At 36.5% G+C, this 25,688-nt stretch overlaps 1 long non-coding RNA gene and 1 pseudogene across 1 annotated transcript; both read right to left on the reverse strand.

The window, feature by feature from the left end:
- Window positions 1–1,640: 1,640 nt before the first annotated feature.
- LOC113308543 lies at window positions 1,641–4,617 on the reverse strand. The gene is made up of 7 exons (XR_003339899.1): window positions 4,537–4,617; window positions 4,179–4,412; window positions 3,470–3,559; window positions 3,189–3,262; window positions 2,518–2,740; window positions 2,208–2,420; window positions 1,641–2,067 (listed from the first exon to the last, which is right to left on the reverse strand). It is a non-coding gene; the product is annotated as an uncharacterized LOC113308543 (long non-coding RNA).
- A 12,201-nt stretch (window positions 4,618–16,818) lies between these two features.
- On the reverse strand, window positions 16,819–21,083 carry LOC113311213 (annotated as a pseudogene).
- Window positions 21,084–25,688: the final 4,605 nt, after the last annotated feature.

A 25,688-nucleotide genomic window follows, 5' to 3' on the forward strand; every position in this document is an offset into this window, starting at 1 on the left:
AAATACCACAGTATACAAAATTGGGGAAGCGGTAATCTTAATGGAAAACATACCAGAACCACCAAATATGGGTCATAAACCACCACCGGGGAGAAGAAGCACAAAATTTTGTGCTTATCATCGTTTTCACGGTCACACCACTAGTAACTGTTGAAATGTGAGAAAATAATATTAAGAATGATTGACCAAGGGAAGTTAAACCACTTTCTGGTTCCACAACAACATAATTCACCACCACCACCAGAAGGGAAGGCACCAAGAGTGGAAGCAGGAAAGAAGACATACTTGATTGAAGTAGGAGCGAAGGCAAAGAATTTATAATGTAACTCCATAAGACACTCATTTAGAAGCATATTAGACTTCCACAACAATGTCTTAAGTCGAGTTTATGCAAGAGACAATGATGGGAACGAGATATTTAATTTGGAAAAGATATCACCATTGAAAGATTGCCAGAAGCAACCTATCTCCTTCAGCATAGAAGAAGTACCAGGAGATGGAGAATTGCATGAGAGTCCATTAGTTTTCAAACTGGAGATCAAGCCAAAGGTGAAGACTGATGAAGAAGACGATAATGACGCAGACGCATGGGCAATAAACAGGATATTATTAGATCCTGACAGCTCAATTGATATATTGTTTTACCGTACTTACAAGACTATGGGAGGCAGAGATGATGACCTCATCCCTTCAACGTACAAGATTTATGGTTTCATAGGATCAGTCAATAAGCCGAAAGGAGAGATAATGATTCGGATCCCACTCAAGACCATAACCACAGACATGGTATTCTGCGTGGTTGATGTAGAGTCTCCATACAATGCCTTAATAGGAAGACCATGGTTACATTGCATCCTTGGAGTGGCTTCAACTTTACATCAATGCATCAAATTTCCCTTACCTCAAGGAGTCGGGGTAATAAGAGGAGATCCAAACGAGGGAAGAAACTTTCATGAGATTGATGTCGACAAAAGTCAAGAACGCGCGAATAAGCGAAGAGACTGGAAAAAAGAGATACAAGAAGGCAAGCGAAGTGAAAGATTAATGGTTGATGTTGTGAACAAGGGTGGAGAAATAACAAAGAAATTTGTTTAGGCGACAACCTCCGCACAAGAAAATGAAAATAACAAGTGGTCAAAAAGAATGAATTCCAGGTGGGAGAGCTAGTATTAAGACAAACACCTCCCTGTCAGAAAAATGAAAATGAATAAAGAAGAACGCATGGGATGGGCCTTACATCGTTAAGAAGGTCATTGGAAATGGCATGTACGAATTGATGGAGAGACTACACCAAAAATGGACATTCGCAACTGCTTTTCTCTGTTGCAAATCGGGCTTGCAATTGCAGCAAGCAGTTGGGAAACGTGGTTAACGAATATTCGCAACGGAAATCTAGCTGATGCGAATTTTTGGTCGCAGCAATTTTCGCAACAGATTTGCTGTTGCCAAATTTTGGCAACATGAAAAAAAAGGTCGGCCTTTACTGACCTGGTCAAAATTCCCTGCAGATACCCCATGACCCTGATTCATCAATCAAGCAACCAAAATATCAAACCAATCACATTCTGCACCATTTATATTGATAATGATGTCAATTATACATGAAAGAAAAGAGAAGGAAACAACTTGGTTTTCTCCAGAATTCACAAAGATTCCGACTTAGTTTCAGAAGCATAGTGAGTGTACAAGATACAATTTTCTGCGTCAAGGGACAACCTAGATTTCAAGAAGAGAAACCTATTTGTAACCTAAATGAAGCATCTGATATTAACGCATATGCGACAACCCTGCAGCACAAGTACAAACCATAGTTATTAATAATTTACTAAAATCTTGAGTAGTCACAATAGTAAGAGTTTGACCAACGATGTCTTAATGATATCTGCTTGGTCCCAAATGCTTATCATTTATTTCTTAGCAGCCTGAGGTGATGCCCAAAGTTGGATCGTAAGAGAGGATACAACCAGCCTTCTGAGCTATCTTCATAACAGCAAGTTGTGTTGACCTGCATGGTTCCTCAATCAAACTCACAGAGCCATAGTGAAAGACGGATGCCTGTACAAAGTTCTATGAAAAACAAAATACTTAGTGACGAAATAGTTGGAGTTGCATCAAACAGAAATAGTTTCGGGTAATGTGAAGCAGAAAACAACCAAAATCTATGATTAGACAATTTCAAGCACCATTACTGGGCTTAAGTTTTATACCTTTTTCAGAAGGTCTTTATTAAGTTCTGATTCACAGAGAAGCATATCTGCACTTGGATTGCGGAAAAACATAAACTCGCTTTCACCATCAGCTCTCAGTATCACAAATGCCAATGCAGTTCTTGCTTTGGAGTCAAAACAGACTCCAGAATTATCCACATTGTTTTGCTTCAAGATGTCGGAAAACATGTGTCCAAACTTATCATCCCCAACCTGAGATTAAACGTAGGAATCAGTTTAAGAGTTAGTGAAAAGAGAATCAGACAAAAGTAGCTTCAACCAATATTAGAGGGACCTTATATGCACCTACCTTTCCAACAAAAATGCTGCTGAACCTCCAGGCCTTGCTATTCCAACAGCAATATTAGTAGGAGCTCCACCTGGTGCTTTCTTAAATGCTGGTGCTTCTGCAAGTGAAACTCCACCCACAGTGGGAACAAAATCAATCAACATCTCGCCAAAGCAAACCACAAGCAGATCTTCACTTTACTTCTTCCATCACGGTCGACTATCGTCTATCAAAGAACTTTTAGCTACACAAACACATACAAAATCAAATCTTCAGAGACAGAATAAACTTACCCATCCAGAGTAAAAACTCATCAAAAACATATCCTTTTCATTTTGTATTAACACCAATGCATATAGTACACTATTGTTGTGAATGGGACAAAGTCGTACATACAGAAGACCGTTGCTGCTGATATATGTCTTTTGTACACAAATGGAACAATCCATATGTTTGTCTTTTTCTACTCATATAATGTACCTAGATGCATTTCTGCTTGTTCAACTCCATTTTAAATTATTAAATCTCAATCTTAGAAACCCGCCATGCTGTGATGAGAATCGAGAAAACAAAAACAACACCATATTACAGAACTAGACACCATAGAATTGGGATGGACATATGAGTATAAAATACCATTAGCATACCATCTAAATCTTGAGAACAGAACTGAAGGTAGTATGCATACATACCTCGTTCGTCTAATTCAATGACATGACGTGTTTGATTTAACTATTTGAAAGCAACTTTCGCCCTCTTACAGTATCTGCACAAAACAACAGAACAGAATCAATAGTGATGGATCAGGGGAAAAGGGTATAAAATATCTGCAGCAGGGGAAAAGGGTATAAAATAAATATTATCAATAACTCCATAAAAGTACTCAATTTGAGCATCTGAGATTAAGGGAATTTTTTTTCTAGAAACCTAATATATAGAAGAAATTACAATAAATAGACGACCGATCCCATACTGGCAATAGTGGCAGAACAGCCATTGACTGGATGAATACGGAAGATTGCTTGCGGTTGGTAAACAATCTTCAACACCTTCTCCATAGAAACTGCAATTATTCAGCTTAAAAGTTCAAAAAACCAAACAATTCAGTATACAAAGCAAAATGCAACAAACTAGAAATGAAGGCATGGTAAGGCATGGTCGACACCAATATATACAGAAAGAAAGGAGACTTCCATGCACCAAAAAATTAGATAGAAAAAGGAGCTTGCAGACAGTCTCATACACCAAAAACAAAGATAGACCTTCTTTTAACATAATCAAGAATCCATACGGCTATATAACGACTTTGCATTAGATCCCAACGATATGTATACACAACAAAAATATGACAAAAGCGTGGGTCAACAAGAAATCTTATAAATGCAAGTGATGATAAGCCAACATGCATACATCCCTCTCAAACATCAATGATCAACGGATTATAGTTATCCAAATCACAAGCTAAATACAACAAATTAAAGCAGTAAAAATGTAATTCACTGAAATATAGGTTTTGGGTATAAGAAAAAAAAAACATAGGAGAATATAAATGAAGTTTATCTTTATTTCTTAGCTCCACACTCATTCAAATTCGAAAAATTACACAAACCCAATTCTCACAGTATCTAAACTGACCTAAGTTGAAATCCAAAACAGAAAACTAGATAAAGAAGATACCATACCTGATTAGCACTAGTAGCTGCAGTAACTCCTTGTGAAATCTCAGATTAAATGTCCACCTGCAGAAATTGCACAAAAAATCCCTTGTGAAAACCAAACCCTAACTACCAACAAACATAAAATCAAACCCTAACTACCAACAAACATAAAATTAAACTCAAAATAGAAAACTAGGAAAAGACGATGAACACACTCCTTGTGAAAGATGACCTAAAACTCCAGATCGGTGCTTCCAACTGCAAAAATAGCATAAAACAACCCATCAACAAACATAGAAACAAAAATCTAACTATCAATCTACCAAAATACACAAATAAATAGCATAATTAATCGATTTAACCAAATAAATAGCATCATTACTTCTTCTGGTTTCAATGGCGGAAGAGTTTCATGCCGGGATAATTTTTTCTACAGATCGGCTGTGCGATAGAGAGAGAGGACTGGGTTTGTGGTTGAAATGAAACTGAAAAAAATTTGGGAAACTTAGGCGCAGGCTAAAAAAAAAAATGATATTTTCATTATCAGGCCCACAATTAATTTTATTTACGGTGACATCCATAATTATATGAAATTATTAAAAATATCTGCATGACGGATTATGCATCCGCATGACTAGGGCTGTTCATGGTCGGTTTTGGTTCGGTTTCTAGCCAAACCAAAACCGAAACCAATACTATCGGTTTCTAAAAATCTAAACCAAACCAAACAATTAACCATTGGTTCGGTTTCCAAATGGTTCCAGCCGGTTTCGGTTTTTCCCAGTGGTTTTCGGTTAACTGATAATTATGTCAGTTTCCTGAAACTGACAGTTCAAATGTTTAAGAAAGAAGGAAGACGGGAAGAAGAAATTCCAGTAGCAGCAGTAACTGCCATAGTTGAGGGTGGACAAGGGAGGCGACTGAGAGAATGAGAAAGAGAAAGAAGAAAATATCATACAGAAATATTAGATTTGGGGTTTCTATTTATCCTCCAAATCCATGGATAAAATCTAATACTTGTAAATCAACGATGGAAACTAAGTATAAAAATTAATCGGTTTTCCAATGGTTTTTGGTTCGGTTTTAGAGGTCAAACCAAACCAAAACAAATTTCCACTTTCTACACCATAACCAATCCACTAGTAAATGGTTTGGTTCAGTTTCTTCCTAATCGGTTTGGTTCGGTCCGATTCCAACGGAAAACCGAAACCATGTTCAGCCCTACGCATGACGGGTTATGCATCAGGAGTATAATTGGCAACACAACTTGGATATAACGTATCTAAAAATCCGCGCCTTGAAATTTTACAAATTTTGTATCGTTGGAAATCTTTTTAAAAGAGCTACGCAACGAGTACAAACAACAACATCAAATTTTTGTTTTTCACGAAACTATCGGAGGTGATCTTCATTTTAGGCAAAATTTCGAAAACTGACTACATAACCATTTTGCAGTCACCAAAAACGATGCATAACACATTATGCAGATGCATAACGAATTATGCAACCATTTTCTCGACTGCATAACAAAGTTATGCATCTAAACACAAGTTATGTAACCATTGTTTTGGTTGATTTTAGTGCGTACATAAAATTTAATGCATAATGCAGTATGCATCCATATTTACGGATGCATATCAGGTTATGCATCTATTTTCTCGATGCATAAAACATTGTGCAACAATTTTCTCGATGCATAATGCATTATGCAGTCATATTTTCGGATGCATAACAGGTTATGCATCCATTTTTCAGGACTGCATAACAAGTTATGTAGTATTATTGTAGGTGCATGACAAGTTATGCTACCATATTTTTTGTTACTTTCAATACTGAGAAAAAAGTAGTTGCATAACGTGTTATGCAACCGTTTTATGGACTGCATAACAAGTTATGCAAAAAAAAAAAGTTGCAGAACATGTTATGCAACCAATTTTGAGAATTCATAACAACTTATGCAACAAATTTTGTAGATGCATGACCTGTTATGCATCACTATTCACACCTCCATTTTCTTACTTTACTCATTATTTTTTCTATTTTCCCGAAATCTGGTAAAACCAATGAAAGGAAGGTTAAGACAACGAAGAAAACAAACACGATTGTTAAGAAAAAGAGATAAAAATCATGATTTACAGATGAGTGCCGACCTTTAAGAAAATAAGGTCAACTACACTGACTACTTTAACAGAGTGGGCATCCTTTTTGTGACCTACAGGCTACAGCTCCACATTTGTCTTTCCTGCAGAAGCAGCATCACAACTTTTTTCCTGGAATTAAAGGCTGTTTTTCTACACTCAGAAATGAAAAAGAAAAAAAATCGTCCTATCATCCCCTACATGGGTATCAGCAGTGCTCAGCTTCCACCATATTCTCCCCTACTCTTTCACCTGGTTAGCAGCAGTCCTACGAGAAGATTGGTAAGCAGTGGCCGTTAATGTGCTCCATTTTTCCATAAAGCCTGGCAGCAAGTCATGTCTTTGCAGTGAGTTAACCAGTAATAATAATAACATATAGTCAATTAGCTAATCATATGTAACTGGTTGTTGGTACTGCTGAAAATTTGGACCACATAATGTGAATTTTCCGGTTCACATGTGTTGAACCACTACAACTTCAATGTCCACGCCCAACCAAGACGATGGCGATAAAAATGACAAAGAGTAGTAATCGTTCTCATTACTATTACTGTGCTTGATGTTATTAGAGCTCATCATCCTCAATTCATCCTCATTAATCACCTCCTCCTCTTCCTCCTCATCTTCTCTCCCAGCATCATTTTTAAGAAACAAAGATGATGAGTAAGAGGTGTACTGGGGCGCTGAGAAGAACCCAAGAAATGGAGCCAATGAGGAATGAATACCGCAGTTTTTGTTCCTCCTCTCTTCGGCACCAACCTTCTCATTGTTATCCTCACCCTTTGAAGACGTTCTCGTTCTCTTCTTAGCCTCGAGAGAGTGTAACAATTGCTCAAGTTCTTTCATAAAATCTATGGCACCTCCTATGATTGAAGCTTGGTCCCCCTAATCGATTAATTCAAGTCGATATGTGTTAGAATTCAACAAAAATTATGAGTATTTCACTTTCAACAGAGGATGATTAAACGTAACAAGTCGTAAACAGAGCCAATAGCAAAAGTCGGTCAACCATCAATCCCAATTGTACCATGGAAGCAGAAACTTGTTCTTCCACGATTCAAATCACCACCAGATTTTCTTCTCGATTCAACAACGATTCACACTTTTCTGTCTCAGATTGAACTCACCGAAACCCTTCTTTCTCCCTATTCTTCTTTGCAATTCCATGGCATGAGCTCAAACATCCACTGCAAGACGAAGCCCTAATTTCATGACCTAACTTCAATTTCATTACCCTTTTAGCTTACCCTTTTCTTCTTCTTCCAGAGCTCAATCGACTTCAGCACCATCACCTTCTCCCTCGATTCATCAAGCTACTAAATTTCCTAGAGATTATTCACACAAAATCAAGCTCAATTCCTTTGAATTGAGGTCAACAGAGAGACGGGAAGAACAGTAGAAAACGAGAGAAATAAGAGAAGAGAAAAATAGACCGGAACATAATTTTGCAAATTCTGGGTTTGTGAGAAATTTTCTCACGGAAAATGGGTGCGCGCCTGAGTTTTTCTGGGCGTGGGTTTCACAGTGGAAAAAATCTGGAAAATGGGCTTGTCCGTAGTTTTCACAAAAAATTTCCAAAGATAAACCCATATAACACACGCGAAATTGGCATGCGTGAAATAATAGTAATAAAAGTGTTTCCCGACACACGCTATTTTGGCATGCATGAAATTATACAGTTGCGAGTAGCAACAGAATGATAGCAGTTGCGAAACTTGCAACATCAATAGGCTATTGCGAAAATTTAGCAACAACAATTTGCAACTGAAAATTCGCAACAATTACATTTGTGCTGCGAATCTGAGTTTCTAAAAACCTGAATTTGTTGTAGTAAAACGAGGAAGGAAAACTTAACCAACTTTGGAACCAAGTATATTTGAAGAAGTACGATACATGCGGAAATCTAAATATAGCAGAAGAAATGGTCAGTATGCGAACCTAATGAAGTATAACGAATGAAGGAAATGAAAAGGTTGAAAAGTTATTTACAATAAGTAGTTATTATATAAGTGAATAAATAAAGAAAGAAGACATCAGCATTGTACTAACCAAGAGTATGAATGAAAATGAAAAAAATTTATTCTTTACATATATCAAAAATTTCATATAAGAAAAAGACAAAAATATAAGACCTTAATAGAAGGCAACATAAGTAAAACCTCTAACTAGGGAGGCTAGGCATCTAATTGTGGTGTGCACCCTAGTTCGCGTAATAGCAAGAGGCAATAATAAGATCTAACGCGCGTTATAATTGGGGAAAACCTGGTTAGCATGACTCCGAGGAAAGCTACATCGACCCTGGAACCTGAGTCATGGAGATTTGGGGTGAAATAAAAGCCCATCCAACATAGCGCCTTAGTCGAAAGATTAAGGTAAGAAGTTCTCTCCTTAGGAGTGCATAAAATCGTTCAGGGCGCCGGGGTACACGGTTGAGTCAAGAGTACCTGGGGCGTCTGGAGCGTACCTGGCCTCTCTTGGAAAGTCATGACTATGATGCACTCGGTCCTCAAGAAACCCCACTTAGGGTGTGGTCTCGTAAGCATAAGACATATCGGCAGAGGAATAACATGCCGCGAAAACAACTTGAAAAGACGATGGTACCCAAATATACCTCAAACTAAAACTTTTCCACCTATAAGTCCTTTCTCCGAAAGTGATTGTCTATGGACTGAGTCGAGACAATACAACAAATCGGTTCACACTTCTTGTGATCGTCTATGGATACGAGATCGAGATAATACGACAACAATATAACTTGTGTGATTGACTATGGATACAATATCGAGACAACGCAACAACGAAGTATGTTTACTTGATAAATGGTTCGGACTTAACCAAACACAAATAAGATTACTATCAAGTAAATATGAAATAACGTTTGTGTAATTTACTTTAAATTATAATAACAACAATTATAATTGCGGAAAATAAAAGTAAATGATACAACCAGATTTTGTTAACGAGGAAACCGCAAATGCAGAAAAACCCCGGGACCTTGTCCAGAATTGAATACTCTCAAGACTAAGCCGCTATACAAAATCAAACCAACTTCGTATAATTGAGACCAAGCAACTAAACCTATAGTTCACCTAGTTCTGTTTGTATTCCCACGCCTCCGACCTGTAATAAGTCACGTACTTGGAACAATTCTTTTGGTTCGTATTCCAAACAGTAAAGGAACAACAAATTTGTTTGGTATCAGATCTCTTCATCCAAGTGATATGAGTTCGACAAAGGCTCTTCTGTTTATCTCAATAAACTCCTTCGTCAGGTTCTTAGATCTATCTTATCATCAACTACCAAAGGTAACTGTTAAGATTTTGCAATCAATACTTTTAATCACAAAGAATTATATTGATGTCAATCTACACAACTAATCAATCTAATCTACCACAAGGATAAACCGATAATAGTTGGATCCTCTTTTACCGAAACAAGTATTGTGCACACCAAAGATTATGAACCCAAATCAGAAATCTTCAAAGTCTTCTTTTTCTTCAAATATCCTTAGATCTTCAATAAACACCTGCACACAATCAACTTGAATCTATTGTGGTCAATCACGCACAGAACGGAGTCTCATAATAATGGATTATCACAAGACGTCTTTAGATCCACAAACAGTCTAAAGATCCCCGTCGAAACTTCGATATAGTTTGAGTGAATCTTATATCAGAAGAGAATATTGTAAAACATAAATAAACTAGGTGCAATCAAAGTTCAACCACCGTTGGTCAATCAAATCAATCGAAAACAAAAGATAAACCGCAATCATCTAGTTTCCCATCAACGGTACTAATATAGCTTCTCAATCCCAAAGATAAACCGTAAGAGATTTCTCCTAATTAGGTTACTCTCCTCTCCAAATAGGCGGCTTCACCAGTAGCAACACAACTGAGACAGTTTGTTGTCACGGGGATTAGTTTGCTCGAACTAAAAACTTTCATATTTATAGACCAAGGAAGTTTGGACACCAAGGAATTTCCAAAATCGAAAATATTCTCAAGATACAAAATATATTCCATATATGATACTAAATAATTTCGCTGTATGACAGATGTATACGAATGCATAGATGATAGATTACCGCATAATAAAATAATGCATATGATAGATTTACGCATATATGGTAGCTTTATAAATAACATACACATATCCATTCCCATAAATGTATGTGAATACATACATGGTACTAAATAACATATGCACGAACCAATCATCTTGCGACGACTAACAGAGGCAAGAATGGGAATGCAAGAATATAACGAAGTGTTACTCGCCCCCATATGATAGACTCACGCATATGTTATTCATTATACATTATTATTAACGCATATGTTATATGTTATTATTAACACATATGTTATATATTATCATTTCTGGAAAAACACTTTGCTTTCGATTAATGACAAATTGCAGGATTAAAATACGCAAGAATAAAAGCATAAAAAGGATTATACATTGAAGAAAAATAATATACATTCAATTCTCAAAAGTCACAGGGTAACCAGTGTACAAGGGAAAAATAAGGAGAGAATAACACAAAGAGTAGATGAGGACTTTACAAGCGGAGAGAAAGAAAGCAAAACAGATTTCAGAAAATGTGGCTATTTCCCGCCCATATCATCTTCACCTTTTTCTTCAACTTCAAAATTACCACTATTTTCATCTTCAGTTTCTTCACACTCCTCATACTCTGCTTCACTAACAGATATTTCAGAATCTTCTTCATTAGCAGAGATTTCAGCAAAGTCATAATCTGGTACAGGAATATTATGATCAATACAAATCTCCACCGTATTCTTCTTAACCGTTGCATCACGAACACGGAGCACATCCTTATTCAAATTGGAAACAGTGACCACCAACTTTCTCTTAAGTCTGCGGCATTTATATTTCTGGTGGACATCTCCGTTTTCGAGTTCTCTATCTCCTGAAGAAGCTTCTTTTCAGTACGTATAAAGTATTAAAGCCGCATGAAAATAAAATTCAAGAAACAACACAAAAGTAGAAAACATTATAGAAGAATAATAGGCAACCTTCTTTTTCAAAAATAATGGTCCTAACCAATTTGACATGATCAGACTTTAGGCTAACATTTGTAGCTAAATCAGTTCTAGCCCTATCAATGACCCTTGCATCCCATTCAAACTCATCATCATTCTCTATAAGAAGACGAGAGAGAATTTCACTCTCACGGGCGAGAAAAACATCATTTTAACTTATATCATGATCTCTCTCCATCTGAATTTGGAGCTGAACTTCATGAAATTCCTTCAAAGATTTAGCACCTTTAAAAATCGCTTGATCCTTTTTGGCAAGGAGTGCATTCTTTTTCGCCTCAAGCCTCTTGATTTCCTCCTTATTTTCACGGAGGCGCCGTTTAAAACCATTATTTACTGATAGCATGGACCTATGTTCTCTATTAAGGATTTTATATTCGAACGGAGATCGTCCAGGATAATGTACTCTAACCCATCATTGGGGGAAATTATTCAAAGAAAATTTAAGATGCTCAAGAAGAGTCTCATCATCATCAGGGAGGTTAGATGCTTCATCACACAAATTGTAGATTTCTGCGAACACAAGCAATTAAAAGAAGACGAAGGCAATGCGAAGATATCAAAATGAGGAGGAGCGAAAAATACGTACCCACTAGATGATCGTTTATACCACGAAGACCAACTACCTTGTTCTTATAAGCGGAAATCTCATTATTGACTTTCCGATTCTCAGTCTCAAGAGGGCAAACCTTCCTATGCAAATCATTGGTGACCGCATAGGATATACGAGCATTCTATATCAACACGGGATAAGAGAAAAAATGAGTAAAATATGAAACCCAAGCAAACACTAACGCACAATAAGAAAACTCACCAAAGACCCAAGCGCGAATTGGAAATTTGGAGTTAAAGAAGATGAAACTCCTTGCACAGACTAATGACTCAAAGAGGGAGCATCACAAATCTTAGCAATCACATCGCACGTGCGAGTTAGTTCTTCATCATTAACAGAAGCTAATGAGTTGGAAAAAATACTTGACAAATGCGCCATATGAGATGTTGATACAGAGTTATCAGGAAGAGGTAATGCATCATCGTAGGAGTTAGTATTTAGGGAAGCCGGAGAAGATAGTTTTCTCTTTTTAGAGGTAGGCTTTTTTCCTTTATCCTTTGAAGGAACGCCGCCACCTTTAGGGAGAGGAACTTGATCATTGAGACCTTCGGCGTCTTCAGTCACCACCTACGCACAAAATGAAAGATAAGAAACAGAAGCAACAATATTGTTAAAGTTTAAATGAGTATTTCTTACTTCATTATCGTGCGAATATGGTACCTGAGACGCATTTTTGTTGGCCTTCTTGTTCTCCTTAACAATCTGAACACGGAGAAAATAATAAGAGAAAGTACTGAAGATAAGTAGAAAGATAAAGTTATAGATAACGAACCACATCAATTTCCTCGGGCCATTTAAACTCCCAAGGTTTGTAGGCGGCAAACTTCGTAGGTAATGGAAGAGTTGAACCATCAGCGCCCTTACCAGAGACGTAAGGACCCTCCAAAATAATAGGGTACTCCCCCCAAAGAACGTCCTTTGATTTACGGGAAGTGTTATTGGAGGTATCATGAAAGTCAACATCTCGCATGATCCTTTGATCTTCTGTGAAACCATCCACCCTCTTCAAGCGAATGACCCATCGAGATGATTCATTCTTCATGATCCCAACCTCATAATGGAGGAAGAAATTCTCGACAGTGTACTCTGCTGGGATGATTTCTTTCTGCGTGTGTTTCGAATTCCTTACATCCCATGGATAAATAGATTCCCCGCCGCACGACGGCCGTATTTTACCATTATCCTAATACAGTCACCACTCAGTTGGAATATACCACGCGAAAACTTCCCATGAGATAGAAGCTCGTAAAATAGTGGAATTTGAGGATTGTAAAGGGGAATAGGAAGACCAGCAAGAAGTTGCCCGAGCGAAATAATGATTTTCTGATCGTTCCATTGATCAAGCGAAAACCATTTAGGCTTAAGAGAAGAAGTAGATTCTGATCTACGAGGAATGGATAATTTAAAGCCTCTGTGCTCGAATTCAGCCTTTAGTCTCTTGAACTCTTTAACATTCTTCCAGTCGGGTTTAAGTGACATTTTTAGAATGAGAATGAGAGATGAAAGGGATTTAATCAAGATGATCAAAAAGAAGATGATAGTGAAAAAGGGGGCTCACAAGCGAGAAAAGGTAAGAAGGAGATATAAGAAACAATCAAAGGTAGAAAGAAAGCGCGAAACAGAGTATGATGATCAATCAGAAATTGAAAGACAGTTGAACAATGAAAGTTGAAGAGAATAGAAAAAAGGAGAGAAAGAATAAAAAGATGATGGACTATATAAAGGATCACATCTCCTTTTCCCGAGATATCTCTTTTTACGGGCGCATTAATGACAAGATAGATACGAAGAGACGGTTGTCAGATCCTACAGGGAAGTGTCGAATGATAAGTGGTGAAGTCAACACATGGGAATACTCATGCCGAGATCTCGGAATACAATCGATCAAAAGGAATATGAAAGAGTGAGTAGGTGCGGAAAAATAACTTACTAAAATTTCTCTCACCGTTTCTTCCTTGAAAGAACGATAGGAGAATATGCAAAATGTGGGTGCAAAATACCACTCATTAGTTGCGCGAATTAATATATTTAGTGTTACGCGAATAAAGACGCACATCATATATCCAGGATGACGAATTGGATGATGTCACTAAGTCATGATAAAAGTGTGAAGATCTATGCGGCAGTGAAGAATCCGAGCGGTAGTATAAATGTCCAAGCAACTATGACGCACGTCAGATCCGAAAATAGGGTCTTTATTAGTTGTCCTCCACTATGTAAACTCCTACAAAAGGAACCAACTACCATTGTATAGAGGAGAAATCTTTTTGGTGAGCTTAGACGAGATATTTAGGAGAGATAAAGTTATTTGCTTCCCAAGTTAAGGTTTTCTCATATCTCTGTACTTGTTCTAAGATTTTAATAAAAGTTCTTGAGTATTTCATTATGGTTTTTTAGATTATATCATAGATTCTTTTAAGGGTGTGGTTGTGAGATTTCTCGCAACTACACTAATTTGCTAAAATTCATCAATTTTGAGTTAGTCTTCGAGAGAAGGAACTGATGATGACGATTTAGGTTGTCAAAACGAATCCAATAATTGATTGATTATCATACTTAGATTTGAAGATTAAACTTTCGTTGAAACAACGAGATCAAATTTTATGATTTTTTTCTTCTCTCGGATACCTGTTTTCATGAAATAAAAATGAAAAAAATGGAAACTCAAATACGAAAAACTCATATTACTTAGTTGAGGGGCATTTTTGCTCCGGGAAAAATTGGTTTTGAACTGAATTTAGGAAAGTATTACTATACTAGAGACTCCACTAATCATCAATGATAGTTTGATCTTCTCAGCAACAAATATGCTTGAAACGCTGGTTTTAGTTGGTGAAATTTCAGCAAACTTATTCAGGTTCAAATGTGCGGAAGATATGGACGCACATCATATAGTGTGGCGAGTAGAAACTCTAATTAAATAAACCTAGTGATAGTATATGCATGATATGTTCTACCACCGGTGAGCCTGGAGGACAAGATATTATGGGTTATTCAATCAAATAAAAGGAAAAATAATTGTGGTTGTTGGGATTCGGTCCAAGGTGTCAACGCCCCTAAAAAAAGTAGGGCCTACGGTCATGTTTCTAATCCTTTTTGCTATCAGTTTTTGATGCACCGGTGTGATACCCAATCAAAACCTGCAGGGCTTCTTCAAATAATTAGCCTTATACTTTACTAGAAAAAAACCCATAAAAAGATACAACTTGATTGGGTATGGCTTTTTCAACTTGTTCATTGGATCCCCTCACACCCTTATTTTCACACTATCTCACAGGTTTGTAGGCATTTCTTTTAACCAAAACTAAACAATAATGTATTTGAAGCTAATATTTTGGGGATATGTTTGTCTTACAAATATCTACCACAAAAAATGAGCTCATTCCGAAATGTATAACTCCACCGTCTACTGTTTTGAAAATTGACCGTCGAAAGTCGAATAATGCTCAACCGTTAGAATTAAGATTGCTATATGGTGAAATTTGGTATTCCAGAATAAGTTCATTTTTGTGGGGGAGTAGAGCTTTGTAAGACGAGCATATCCCCAAAATATTAGCTTCAAATACGTTACCATTTAATTTCGATTAAGAAAATGTCTCTCAACGTGTGGGATAGTGTGAAAATAAGAGTGCAAGGGGATCCTCCCTCAAACAAAAATGCCTTCACGTACTTCGTTTAAAGCTTTTTGCATGAGCAAAACAAAATAAAAACAAAAATTAAAACAAAAAATGCAACCCAAATAGTTATTGCAACAATTTTGAGATCTTCCAGTAATGAAACCAATCCAAAGCCTGGTCTTATATCGATGTCTTGAGAATTTTGTCGTTGTGATTTTAATTTTAAGAAGTGGATTCTTCAACAAGAAAGTAATAGTTCTTATAAAAGATCTAAGGATTTACTTGGCTTGATAGAGAGAAAATTTTCAGGTTTCCAAAGGATTAATAAACATGATTGTATACCTTGGTGACCAAAAATAACATGATTTATAAAGGGGAAATCATCTCTGCATAGATAACATTCCATGTAAAACAAAATAATTCTGACTAACGGATTTCTAATTGGTATCACTTCAAAGATTTGATTGGCAAATTGTTAAAAATAAGGAGGGAATAGGGTACAATAGGTATTTGAAAGAAAACATGACCAGATAAACTATATTCAAATGTAACTGAAGTTAGGTTAAAATTTTGACGACACCACTTCCTAATAATCGCGTTCAAATGTGCTTGCCAAGTGTGCTGATGCTGTGTAAACAGCTCATGATTTATGTAACTCCACCGAGCACGTACATAGAATGATGGATTCACCACCAGTTCATTTTGTATCTTTTATATTTTCTCTCTATAGTCTATACACATAGAAAGCAGGTCACCTCTCTGATCTTACATAAGCTGTCACCAAAGAATTTGAAGTGAAAAAAAAAAAAAAATGCACAGAACAGATTTATGGGAGTTTTTTTTCTTTTTCTTGGAAAATTAGAAGTGAAATGCCGAATACAACTGACGTTACAATGAAAAAGAAATTTAAATTAACTGTAATTTTAGAGTAAATTGATATTGACAGCAAATAAGACTGGTCGATGAGTGGTATTGGTTGATTCTTCAGAATCCAATTTCAGGATTAGGAAAATTTTGGAAAGAATCTTAAAGTCTGCTGTGTAGCTTTACTTCAAGCGTGTGTTCTCAAATCTGTGCTTTCATATCACTTTTTCAAGAAAGTAGACATCATTCACAAACTGTGTGTACAGGGAAAAGAGAAAAAACAGGTTTAAAGAGAATTACATGTACTAACGAAAGACTTTGTTTACTAAGATGCAGGAGGAATAGTGCCCCATTGGTATACCTCTTTATCCACTCTATCCATCAAAATGAAACTGAAAAGTAAGGTGAAATTTTTAATTAACTGTGATGTTGAGTAAAAGTATATCAATCAGGAATATCAGCTTGGACAGAACATAAGGTGTGCGCTATAAGATGGTACAGATCAAAAGGAAAGAACTATTCGCAGCAGACATCAAACTCTAGGAGATACGGATAAAGTCTGATTCTAGAAGGCATCCTCTTGGGGATCATCGTATTGTCACCCCCCATATCATCCATTACTTCCTTTCAATCATGTAGTCTTCAATTTCATCGGGATATAAGTTCAGGCTCCTTCCCATGCCATGTCTTCATCATCTGACAAATTATCATCAACCTCGTCACCAAGTTGCTTCTCGGCACTGAAATCTTCTTCTTCATCATATGGACGGACAACATCCGGCCAATACAGAAATATTGGTTTGATAAATCTACAAAAACGTGGAAAAATGTATTTTCAGCGAAATTGTTCCTAAAGCATGGCATATGAACTCATCTCCTTACATGAGAGTATTATTCTTTAAAAGTTGCAGAACACAAACCTTTTGGTGTTTTTCAGTAGACATGGGTCAAATGGAAAAAACATGTCAAGTCTTTCTGCTCTACCAAAACCCTTGGAAAGATCTGACGAGAGCAAGTTCTTAAAAAGAAAGAATTCAGATGTGGTGAACAGAGAAACAACTTTTGCCTGCTTCAGAAATTCTTCCACAACACAAGGCTGACAGCCTATTTGAGATCGAGGAGGGGAAATGTCATCATGAGAAAAAGATAACTACAATTTCTTTATTGAAAAGTATAAAAGAGTGTACTGGTCATGATTTAGTGTTACACCAAGATGCGAGTAGTTAATTAACCTTCAACGGATCCAAAGGATGCAGGAAAATAAGATGTAGAGGAAATCCAAATATTAGCGATCTATGATCAGGATCATCCAACATTTCCCGCATGTGGTAGCAGAGCACGTACATTATGGCCTATAGAGATGAAAACTCAAAACAAATAGTAAGGAAAATTCTAAATACAAAAAAAAAAACTCTTAACCAAAAACGGACTGGCTTTTGGGAGAAAAATATACTATCACTTTATATTTTTAGCCTATTTAAATCACAGCTTGTTCAGAATCCTTCTGAAAAATAATGTGCATGCATACTCAAATCATGTATATCACTTTTTTTTATTAGAAGTAATAACGAGCCTTGAACTGGAGAAGAATCAAAATTTTACCAACAGTTGTAATTTGTAAATGCAACAATCATTAAAAACTCTTTACTAAAAATGATTATTCGTTCATGGATACTCAAATCATGTTTATCACTTATGTTTATTACCGGTATGGAGCCTTGAACTGGAGAAGAAACAGAGAAATTTACCTGGCATCCTGAATAAAAAAGTGTATGAGCTTCCAGATTTATTGTTTTCTCCTCAACATCAACGAACCGACAGTATTCTACGCACCACTTTACTAGCCTGAATGTAATTAAGTGGGAAAATAAAAACCTGTCAATAACTTTTTTAACAAAAAATCGGGATACTAATTTAGTGGCACTATTAGAGCTCTCTCTTTCGAACTGATAAATTCCAAGACCTCACAGAACAAAACTGAGAATACTCACCTTTCTAATGTGCTAGCGATGATACCCCGCCTCAAGAAATTTTGCCCGAGACAGATACCTAGCTAGATAAGCAACTGAACTCATCCTACAATCCAACCAGCTACAAATATCATTGACAATTTGCATACAAAAACAAAAAGACACTTGGAACATTTAAGATTTTTTTGGTGAACATGAGAAGCAGGAATCTACTGGTAAAAAACTGATGTCATTCCACGTGAATGCCAAATAAGCTTGAAATCATCTTCCGACAACATTTATGGGTAGAAGTTATTTCAACATTTGATTTAAGATGTTGATGTCAAAAGATTGTAAGGAAAACTTTTGACCACCATTAGGTCAAGAAACATTTTCTCAGGTTACCTGGTGAGTGCAATTCCAGTATTGTCAAAAAAATCATCTGCAAGCATAAGTGCAAAGCTCAACCAGCATTTTTTAGGATCTAATGAGCAGGCGTAGAACATAAAAAACCGCACAGAAAGAAAAATCAAGTTACATTTACAGATGATAATTAACAAGAGAATTTCATAAATTATTACAGAAATAATAAATGAGAGGAATTACCTGGGCAGACGTCAACCTGTGGGTTTTTAGAACCGAAACATAGAAGGACTTGAGAAGTGTCTCGAACACCTAAATGTACAGGTCGGTCAACATAAGAGAACTATAAAAGTTACATTAATACCTATGTTGTTCGCTGGAAAAATACTATCCCTCGAAACTTATATAAAAAACGACGGTATAGTACAGCACCTCAAACAAACAACCATTTTCAGCGCAAGATCTGAGATGTTGACATACGAGTACCATCAAGCTATCCAGCTTTGCAACAAAAGAATTTACATGCCCAGTCCCCTGACCCTGATTAATAAGTTGAAGATAGAATTAAGTTGTCAGTTTCTAAGTAGAGTCGCAACTCAACTTACAAAGGAGTACTGTGTTCAGACATTCATAAGGGAAGCTCAAGCACAATCATGATACAAAATAAGAACAGCTTAATTACCCCATAAACATCATCAAAATTGTCTTCGTCCATATTCTCTAGTAGTTCAATAAGTTTCCAATCTACTTCCACCTGCGAAGGTATAAGACAAATTAGTTAACTACGCTAATACCTGTGTGTGCGCGTTAGAGAGATACAGAGAGGTTACCTGAACTCTTCAAGGTACTTACATCTAAATCTACAAGCCTATCAACCACTATTGGTAGCATCGAGCTTTCAAGAAATTCTCCAATTGGGCCACTCTCGAGCCTTAACATGTTCTCCACATATATCGTCATTACCTGCAAATAAAATTGCATACAGTACTAATATATCCTCTGATCAGTTATAACAATTGTGTATCGATTTAGTATTAAAGTAGACATGTATGAGAACTGTATCATATAATCCAAAAGACGCAGGACCTGTGAGTATACATGGAAACAGTAAAACTGTAAACTCACATCCTTAGTAAAGAGTATCCAACTACAAAAGTCAACCAGAAAGAACTTCCAGATCAAGAAATTAATCTAAATACTCACTTCTTGCTTAGCAGAAATGTGAGGCATCCACTGTTCAAGTATGGGGAATAATCTAAGAGGTGCAAGAGGCATCATTTGGTGATGTTTACCAATGCTGAATGCACACGATCAAGCACTTGTTCCTTTTTTACAATGCCACGAGGTTTATTCAGCTCGTTTAAGAATGACTTGTGCGGCATAAAATTGGTAACAAGCATGTCCAAACACGAGTAGAGATATCCGCTGGTAGCCTGTGATATTAATCAGAAATCATCTTCAAGCAACCAAATAACCAGTGGATATGTGGGGAGGCCGGGGAAGGATAATTAAATACACCAGTTGAAAATAGATACCAATCGGATAACCAACTCCACCAACGCATCCATAACATCTGGATTATATTTCCACAAACTCATCCCAAAAATCTGAAACACGAGAAAATTACATGATGCAAACAGAAAAACATATCCCATTTCCTTCAAGTAACTAGATAACATCAAACACACACGAACGAACTTACAGCTTTTATAAGAGTTTCATGACGAACAGTATCCATACACGCAACTGCTCCAGATAAACACTTTAAAATCGTCTGCGGAATATATATTATGTACAGACATAGACGTTTACAAACTACTAATATCTAACTGGAAAAAGAAAACGCATAAATTATGCTTCTTACCACAAGCAACGCGACGTCTTCGGGGAACAGATTTCCGGACTGGTTCAATTTCCCTACCAACTCATGATATTCGGTTGTATCACCCTACCCCAAGGAAATGAACTTAGTCTAAGTATGAAAAAAACGGGTTTGTATTTCAAACCTATAAAATGCTTACTTACCCGAGGAACTCTTGACAGGATACCACGAATATGTGCAGATACCTGGGAATCATCAATTTCTTCTGCATCGGTGTATTCTTCATCTTCCATATTTCTTTCCAATTCCATTCGCATAGCAACCTAATTATGCGCATATTCCATGAGATTACCAAAATCACGAAAAAAAAAATAAAGAACATATTTATCATAAAGACTCGAGTAATTAGTTAGGGTTGTGAGGGATGAGGACCTTCAAAAGCCGCCGCTTCTGCTTTGGAAGATGTTGGCTAACTGGAGGCGGAAACCCGCGTAAATAAGTTAGGCAGAAACTTGAGTTTCCACCAACACTGAATTTAGATTTGATTGGGAACGTGTGGTTTAAGATGTAAAAGGTCAAAAACAATGATGTTTTGTTAAAAGGAAGAGCAAAACAGGAATTGAGGAGCAAAACAGGATCTGAGGCTACATAAGCTGTCTCCTGTTTAGCAGCAAGGTAAGTTTTCTAGGGTTCTTGATATTTTTCTTTTTATATGATCCATATTTTTGAACCTATGCGGAAAACATGTGGTATGTAGGGGTATTTTAGTATGAATCAGCAAAATATACTGAGTTGGTCCTAGTTAATGAGTCGACCATGATTTTTGTTCTTCTCGGATCATATTTTGCTCTCCTCTAACAAAAATCAAAACAATACAGTAATATCGTGCATAAACTAGGTATTTGGCAGTGGGCAGAGCAATGTAAAACTTAACATTTAGTCCCATATATGTTGGGCTTTGGACACTCTAGTCCTGACCTCTTAAGCCTAATACTAGGAGATCCAGATTTTCCAAATTTCATACGGGTTAATTTATAAGTGGATAATTCTTGTAACATGGATTTGAAACTATAAAAATGCTCGATTATCTCATATGAGGTTGAGCTAACTAAAAAATCATTTTCACTAGGCTTTTGATGGAATCCGTTAAGTCCAATCCTTGTTCTTGCAACATTTTCCTCATATTACAGCTCTCTGAGCACTACACCAAAAAACATAACGGAAAATGGGTCATTTGTCCAAATATTTTTAAATCATGGTTCAAATGGACGAGTAAAAAATAGTTTGGGTGAAATGGCCAAAAAAAAAAATAGTAAGGATGAAACCAGTTTCATCCTAGCTTGAATTTAAAAAATAGCAAGGATGAAACTGGATACATCCTGTGTAAATTAAAAATAAGAAAAAATATTTGAAAATGGGCACGATGAAACTGGTTACATCTTGCCTATTTTTACATTTTTGTCCATTTAAACAGTATCAAAATCTAACTGTCCATTTCACCCAGTAATTGTTGATTTTGGTCTTTTTAACCAATTTTGTGAAAACATAAATTATTCCATCTATAACAAACATTTAACCATTGAACTAGTAGGAAATCATGTTGCAGTTTAGTTTGTAACCAGAGTATTTTGTTTTTCCAATAGGTTCTTTCTAGTTTCTAGAGTACAATATCTTAGTCATCGTTCACGTATAACAATCATGAATGCCCCAAAAGCACGACATGCATTTCAACATCAAGTTTGACCGAATTCGTTAGGTCCAAACTTCCTTCTTCCTCTCATGCTCTCTAATTTATTCCCTATATCACATACATTGAAACATAGAAATAAGCGATCGTGTTTGCATTATAATTTGTAACCAGAGTATAAATTTTGTACAATTTCTGGTTGATTATTACATGTCGTGGAGACATGTTAAAAGTCAGACTTACATTTATTTTGAAAACACAAATCTTATTCCGAAAGTAACGAATGACTATGGATCTTATTCCATCCAAGAATCAACGAATACCCCCTGATCGTATTCTTATCGAAACGGTCATATTCGTCACTGATATCAATTTACTCCAACATCACAATTAATCTCAATTTCTTTCTCAACTCTCACTTATGTTTTCATTTCAACTCCGATAAGTCTCTTTTGTGCATTTTTTCTTTTCGCTTCAAAGGTTTACAACTAGTATAAGTTCAGAGGGGTGACCTTATATAATTGTTTAATGGCAAATAGAGAACGATACAAATTGAGTTGGTGCCATGTTCGTTGAAATTACATAAATCATGAGCAATTCACACAACATCAGCACATTTAGCGCATTCGGAGTATCCATGATGGAACGCAATTTCACCCCAAAACTCGATCATAGTGTGTAAGGTATAAATGGCCTTTTGTCAAGATTGCCATTCGAGATTGCAAAATTTTGGTTTTCGATCTAAGATCAAGTCTGAGATTATCGTCCTCCCTTCCAAATCTACCACGACTATGATTCCAAACTCGAGCTGAAAGTTTCATCCTCGATTTGTGTTTGAGTTTCCACGAATATTTGCATGGTGGTTGTTTTTCAAACCGTGACTTACTAATTTTATATCCAAATTTAGATGTGTCCACTTTAGATTTGTCCACACGAAAATACATTCATCATACTGATACACATATATTTGCAATTTTGCACTTGCACTTCCACTTGCAGTATAAGATAACATGTTTGGATTAGAAAGGAGTGTGAATCCGTGCACACTCCTTAACGGGTGTATATTTCACATTTCAATCTTTACCCTTGATTTAATTTAGGGAGTTATGCAACGAGGGTCGTGATTCTAAACATGGAGGGTAATGGGACCATCAGTTAAATAATCAACCAATCAGAAATTAATGTGAAATATACACTCGTTAGAGGAGTGTGAACAGATTTAGACTCATTACAAAGTACATACTACAATAGTATTGAACTTGCAAAAAAAAAAAATGCTACAAAGTACATACTTCATAATAAGTTAGCTTCTTATTATGGGCGGCTTTTAACGAATCCATTCCTACAAGGACTATGTTAAGGCATCGAGGAGTTCAGCTGGAATCAGATTTGTGCGTGTTCTGCAACAGATATTGTGAGACTGCCGATCACATGCTAATCCATTGCGACTTTTCTTTTTGTTAAGAAACGTTGTGTTGACATCCTGAAGGAGTGGAGATCTTGCATATCTTTCTACCTTTACTCGAAGATACTGGCGTATATATATTTTCTAGTTGTTACGCATATATTATTCTGCATGCAAGATATGTATTAGTGTTATTTCCTTTCTAAGTCTCTGTAACTTGTATAAGAGAAGCTTTGCTTCATTGTATCAGAGCCACAAGAGATCCAATCTTCCGCTGCAAACCTTCAATAATCAGAATCCTTTCAAACTCTGAAATCGTGTTTGCTCTATTTATTTTCCTTATCTCAATACCTAGTTTCTCATCATGTCTCGAGAAGACTATGCCCCAATTACAGCCAAGTTCGATGGAACTAACTATAACCATTGGTCTTTCCTCATGAGAAGTTTCCTCAAAGGAAAAGGACCGTGGAAATACAAAGATGGTACAGAAAGGCATCCTTCAACAACTATTCCAGCGAAAACAGACAAAAAGGAACCCTCAGCCAGTGACAGTCTCAATGAATGGGAGATCAACAATCACAAAATTCTTACATGGATCGGAAACACTGTTATTATATCCATCAGTATGCAGCTTACCAACTTTGAGGTCGCCAAGGAATCATGGGACTTTCTCTCCAAAAGGTATACTCAAATCAATTTTGCTCAACGTTATAAACTTGAACAAGATATCTGATCCTTAAAGCAACAGAGTGACCAAACAATATTAGATTTTCACTCAGAGATGTCTGTAATATGGAATCAATTAGAATTAATGGAACCCAGATGGACTACTGATGCACAATTGTGGAAAAAATATCGAGAAGAATCGCGGTTAGTTCAACTTATTATGGCTTTGAGAGACGAGTTTGAATTTGTTAGAGCTTCAATCCTACACAGAACACCTCTACCAAAAGTGGAAGCTGCATTATCTGAACTCATCACTGAAGAAACAAGGAAGAAAATTAAACCAGACATCTCAGCTGTCTTTGCTGCATCTTCAAGGCCAAACTATAATGCTCAAAATAATTCATCAAGCCGCGACATATCTCAAGTTCAATGTCACAACTGCAAACAACTTGGATATCTAGCCAGAAACTGTACCCAACCATCTGTTCAATCATCAACAACATCTCAAGCTTTATCTCCATATAAATGTAACTACTGCAAGGAATTTGGACATACAGTAAACAACTGTACATTACCAACGTCAAGAAATATGCGTGAGAAAAGGAGGAATTTGAATTCAAATACATCAACAAGATTCACTGCAGCACCAGTTTCAGCTGAACCAGAAAAGAAGTATGAACCATCTCTGCCTGATATTCAAGAAATGATCAAACAGATCATGTCAATTGGTAATAACTCTTCATTGGCTTATGCACTGGCAATTCCTACAGGTATATTCTCAACTGAGTGGTTTCTCGACTCAGGTGCTTCCAATCATATGACCTTTAATCCACACTTGTTTGAGAGTATGAATCCAATAATAACTCATAAAATTCATACCGCTGATGGATCTCAATTAACTGCAAGTCATATTGGATTGGTTAAAATGTCCAACAAGTTGTGTATACCTGATGTACTTCTTTTCCCTAAGATCACAATGAATCTTATATCTATTGGACAACTGTGTGATCAAGGATATAAAATTCGCTTATTTCCTTCTGGTTGTGTTATACAGGATCCAAAGACGGAGAAGCTAGTTGGGATAGTCCGTAGAGTGGGTCGACTTTACCTTCTAGAGATGCTCATTGTTCCTGTACAATCCAAAGAGAAAGTTGCTTCTATTTAAACCTCTACCCCGTCTTCCACATCTCCATTCATGTCTTGTCACTCTAGGTTAGGACATATATCATTTCCTCGTCTTAGATATATGATTAATAAAGGGTTGTTAGGTTCTGCTCAACTAGAAAAAAAAACCTTACTGCATTACTTGTAAGATGGCTAAACAACCAACATTACCTTTTAATAACA

Source organism: Papaver somniferum, chromosome 9 (assembly GCF_003573695.1).
Source record: "Papaver somniferum cultivar HN1 chromosome 9, ASM357369v1, whole genome shotgun sequence".
NCBI lineage: Eukaryota > Viridiplantae > Streptophyta > Magnoliopsida > Ranunculales > Papaveraceae > Papaver > Papaver somniferum.